This window comes from Myxine glutinosa, chromosome 8, assembly GCF_964187855.1.
Source record: "Myxine glutinosa chromosome 8, kmMyxGlut1.1, whole genome shotgun sequence".
Taxonomy (NCBI): Eukaryota; Metazoa; Chordata; class Myxini; order Myxiniformes; family Myxinidae; genus Myxine; species Myxine glutinosa.
In genome coordinates this window covers 61,187,943-61,193,810 of record NC_136268.1, presented here as the reverse complement: position 1 = coordinate 61,193,810, position 5,868 = coordinate 61,187,943, and positions in this window count along the sequence as shown.

The window sequence follows — 5,868 nt, the reverse complement described above, 5'->3', positions numbered from 1 at the left end:
AGCTGCATCCATCAAATCTTCTGGTCATGTGCACATTCATAACAATCAAATATATGACAGGTGCAATGTGAGGTTTCTCACCTGACATCTATGATATGGCAAATATGGGTGAATAATTGACGTTTTCATTTCAGGCCAGCGTACTCTTTAAGTATACCTTTTTCACATGCCTCTTTTGGTACCTGTACTGAAGCAAGCAAGTACTGTCATCCTGGTGTTTCACAGGTCGGTTGATTCATCAGTGTGTGTCAGAAGGATGTTAAACGGGTTGTCCCGTCTGCCAGTATTAGTTGGTGCACGTTAAAGATCCCTCAGTGTTATCCGTGAAGAGTAGGGCAGCTATCATTGGCATGCTGCCAAAATTCCAAATTGCTTCGCAGATTCTGACTGGGAAGGCAAAGGAAAACCACCCTTTCCATGTGGGACTGTTTTGGCATCACTGAGCCTACCCTTGCGCAGAGAATCACACAAAAAACGGAATCTTTCAGCAAATATAAATATCGATCACAACAGTGCCTTTGACAATAACCAAGTTAATTTACAACTGTCTATAACTTTTGTCCAAGAGTGCTGGGGAGATTTTGTATTAGTCTAGTAGGAAGACTAGGTCCCCCTGCACCCCCCGGAGATATACTTCTAATCAGTGTTTCTAGATTGGAAAAAATGTGTAGAAAATGACTAGCTATGGCCCCAAGCTGAAAAAATGTCCCACATACCATTTTTATGCAAATTACTGCTGCCATTATCAAAAAAACGATTTTTGACATATCTCAGCCAATATTGCAGATAATTGAAAAATGAAGGTGTCTAGACCCATGTTTTGAAGGGCATAGATCATGATAGAACTATTCATAACATGATTACATGTGTCTATGGTATACTAGTATGCATATTAATGCTGTAATTACAAAATAATCAGTTTTACAAATGATAAGGATACGTGATAAGGAAGGAAGAGGAAGATAAGGAAGAGGAAGGAGAAGAAGAGTTTGACTCTGACGATTTCGATGAAAATGATGATGACTGACTCAGTGTAGAATCACTAATGCTAATGATGTTTATCTAAAACAAGCAAGAGAAGAGTGGTCACATTGAGTGCTAGGACTATTTTGACAGTTGTAATATTTAGAAAAATAAAACTTTGTGTTAACGTCTGTGTAGACGGACCTTAATATGAGTCTATTATTTCGTAAAACTGTGATTATTTTGTAAATAAAGCACTAATTAGCATACTAGTATACCATAGACACATGTAATCATGTTATGAATAGTTCTATCATGATCTATGCCCTTCAAAACATGGGTCTAGACACCTTCATTTTTCAATTATCTGCAATATTGGCTGAGATATGTCAAAAATCGTTTTTTTGATAATGGCAGCAGTAATTTGCATAAAAATTGTATGTGGGACATTTTTTCAGCTTGGGGCCATAGCTAGTCATTTTCTACACATTTTTTCCAATCTAGAAACACTGATTAGAAGTATATCTCCGGGGGGTGCAGGGGGACCTAGTCTTCCTACTAGACTATATGTTTTGTCCTACGTTTTCCTGGCTGATTGCGGTTTATTGAACTATTTCTGTGAACAAATCTAGGCTCATGGAAGAGCAAGTGAACTTTATTCAACCAACTGAGAATATACGAGCAAGAGCAAGAAATCCATGGTGGCAAAAATCGAAGATATAAAACACAATGACAGTTTGTGTGTTTGTACAGATGTCTGTCCCCCTTCATAAGGTTAGGTTTTAAAGGACAATCTTTTAACACACTACGGCCTATTTATGTGTTCACACTACGGTATTTTTGTGTATTTTTGTGTTATTTTTGTGTAGTGTGTTCACGACGGCCTATTTTTGAGGATAAAACAAAGTCAACAGACATTTTCCGTAAAATAGTAATTAGGTCTCTTCTCGGACTTCAATTGTGTAAAAACCTGTAATTGTGTAAAAGCACTGAGGATCGGTACTTTAATTGTGTAAAACGAACCAAGGTACCATTTTAAAATAAGGATCGGTACTTTCATTGTGTAAAATGAACCAAGGTACCAATTTTAAATGAGGGTCGGTACTTTAGTTGTGTGAAATGAACCAAGGTACCAATTTTAAATGAGGATTGGTACTTTAATTGTGTAAAATAGGTACCAATTTTAAACGAGGATCGGTACTTTCATCGTGTAAAACGAACCAAGGTACCAATTTTAAATGAGGGTCGGTACTTTAATTGTGTGAAATGAACCAAGGTACCAATTTTAAATGAGGATCGGTACTTTCATTGTGTAAAATGAATCAAGGTACTAATTTTAAACAAGAATCGGTACTTTCATTGTGTAAAATGAACCAAGATACCAATTTTAAACGAGGATCGGTACTTTCATTGTGTAAAAGGAACCAAGATACCAATTTTAAACGAGGATCGGTACTTTCATCGTGTAAAACGAACCAAGGTACCAATTTAAAATGAGGGTCGGTACTTTAATTGTGTGAAATGGACCAAGGTACCAATTTTAAATGAGGATTGGTACTTTCATTGTGTAAAATGAACGAAGGTACCAATTTTAAACGAGGATCGGTACTTTCATTGTGTAAAATCAACCAAGGTACCAATTTTAAATGAGGATCGGTACTTTCATTGTGTAAAATGAACCAAGATACCAAACAAGTTACCAATTTGAACTGAGCATCGGTACTTTTATCATGTAAAATTAACCAAGATACCAATTTGAACTGAGGATGTGTTGTGAAATCTTTGTTGTTCAGAAATATGATCATTTTGGTATTTGGCCCTACTCTCTACAGTATATGTAATGGGACAATGCTTTATGTCTGCCCCTCTCCCCAATTCCCTCCTTGAAACATGGAAAGATCATCACAGAAAAAAAAAAATGTAAACGTTGCTTCAAATGAATCCAAACCAACAGGAAGATTGTAATACAATATAACAAAGTTGTACACAAGAGATTGCATCTTTACGCATACATATAAAGTGCAGATAATGCAACCTTTAGAACCGAGAACTTCCCCGATACATGGATTGGATCCAGGGTCTTCCGGTGTAATGCTCTTAGACTTAATCTTGTGGGTGTATGTCAAGGATTGTTTTCCAAACCTCTGTTGCTGACATTGAAACACTTCATGCAAGAATAACCAATTGCATCAGCAGTGTGACGAGGGAAATTGAAGGTAGATTCAAGTGGGTTATCGCTTGGATATGCTTTGTGCCACTAAAGGTGCAAATGTTGAGGTGTACCGAACAAAAAAAAGAACCTTAATGTGACAAATGCAAAATACCACATCATTGTATCTATTTTGGTTTGGTTCTAATTAAATTTAAAAACCAGAACAAGACTTTGTGAACAGCCTGTACTTCGTTCCTAAGCCTAAAATTATATATCTTCATATAATCCATTGTAAGTTTTCCCAATTAATTTTTTGGAAAATCAAGAAGACATGAAACTCATTTTATTTTATTTAAGAGACAGGTGCATACACCAACTGATGACATTTCTTATTGAACCTCCCATTTTTTGACCTCTTTCAACTAGTGCAAGAATAAAAAACTTCCTTTTCTTTCTATCATCGTATTTTTATCAAGAGTTTCTGCTAGATTTACATATTGGCATATGCATTCCATTTGGAGCTTCCAGGAACCTTCCAGGAACTACGATGGAATATGAACACAAAACTGAACACAAGAAAATGAAAGATTGTACGTACTTTTCACATCAATAACCGAAGCATGAAGTGTGCCTAAGATAAATCATTCATTCTGTATCTACATAAATACATGTCTGTCATGCATACAAACTGACAACTAGTATTCATCACTCATGAGATTTAGTTCAATTAAAACCAATATCATAAATTCATTCACAATTTTGACACTTAATTGCTTCTCAATAATGTGGCGGAGATTATGTTTTCACCCGTCCGTTTGATTAGGGGCAGGATATCTCAAAAAAATGCTGACGGATTTGGATAAAGTTTGGTGAAGAGGTTGAGTATGTGACAAGGACTGAATTGATTAGATTTTGTTGAAGATTCGGATCCAGGTCCAAGAAAATTTTAAGTGATTCTTCACTATTGAGAGATGGGACCAAAAACGATATATAGCATATCTCAAAATGTTGTGGATGGATTTGGACGAAACTTGGTGCACAGTTTAGGTGTGTGACAAGGAAGAATTGATGTCACCAACTAGCCTGTCAGTTTTTTCTTGCAAATGGGTGTTCCTTGATGACAAAACAACTAAATCATCAGCAAAGTCCAGATCTTCAAGTTGGGTGGAAAGAGTCCACTGGATGTCGCTCGGTCTATCTGATGTGGTGTTCCTCATGATCCAGTCGATAGTAATCAAAAAGAGGATAGGTGATATAATACAACCTTGGCGAACTCCAGACTCCACCAGGAACCAGTCTTATAAGGAGTTGTTCATTATGACACTGCATCAAAGTGTTCATAGAATTTGCTTATTAGAGTGATCATCTTCTCTGGAATTCCATAAGATCTCAGTATCTTCCACAGGCTCGCTCTATGCACACTATTGAATGTCTTCTTGAAGTCAATGAGGTTGATATAAAGAGATGTACTGCATTCTAAGCCTTGTACTTATCGTGCAAACATTTGGTCAATGCACCCTCTTCCTGCTTGGAATCCCGCTTTCTCCTGTGTCAACTTGGTGGCAATAACCTTGTCGATTCTGTTGAGGAGTATTCTACAGAAAACCCTGCTGGGGATTGAAAGTAGTGTTATCCCCCACCAGTTGTCACATTTACCAAGATCACCTTTTATGGGTAGTTTGACAGTGAGGCCTTCTGTCCAGGAAGCAGGGATAATGTCCTTGGTCCAAACCACTTTGAAGAGGTCAGTGAGCACCCTTGTCGCAGTACTGATGGAATTGATGCCAGGGGCTTTCCCTCCTTTATCTTTCATGGGGGCAGTGTGATTGGTGTTTTTACTGCACAGTTGTTTGGTGATCTTATACACTGTGCTCATCTCTCCCCTTACTGCGGCCTGTTCAGATTCACCACCTAACTCCTCTAAAATCACCTCTTGTCTTTGCGCACACTCTTCTTGACTTCCTTATATTTGGCCTTGTAAGCTTGTTTCTGGAGCCTGGGTAATGTTGCGCTCAACATCTTTTCCTTATATTGCTTCCTTTCATCAATTTTCTTCATGTCCCTGGTGTTAACTATTCTTTATATTTCTTCTTTCTAAAACCAATGACTTTCTGTATGGTTTCTTTCTATACCTCTTTAACGACTTAAAGTGTATTGAGCCCCCCTGTGGTACCCTCTCGTTGACTGGATGTGTGTTGAGTAGGGTATATACTTATGCAGGTTAAATGAGCAGCTCTGCAAGATCTCTCAATTTCCGGTGTTTCTAAGATGGGTTTTTTTTAACCTGGAGAAAGATAAACCGATTTAAAGGTTTTCAAATCCAGTGATCAAACCTTTGGGCTCCACGTATGGGCAGGCATGGGGAGTATGACAAAAAACCCTCATAATGGCTGCTAGAGCTACATACAAGTCCTTCGAATCTCAGGGTTGTTTTTGATAAATATTAAAAAGACGAAGATGTGGAGAGGGGGCAGATCAAAGATTTCTCTCTTTGAAGTCTGACCTCAAGTTTCTTTCCAGGATCTAGTCTTCCAGAAAAACCTCGATAACTCGAGAATGCGGTGAGAATGGACGATGAGTAGCACCATTGAAAAGAGCATGCAAAACTGAGTCGATTACGCCGAACTTAGTTTTTCCTTTATTTTTGAAATTTCGATTTCTGAGGGCTCGTTTTAAGTCGTTAATGGTGTCGCATTTCTTTGTGACATCTTGGTCTTCCTCTTCTTTTTGGGGTTGCTAGTGCCCTAAAACAT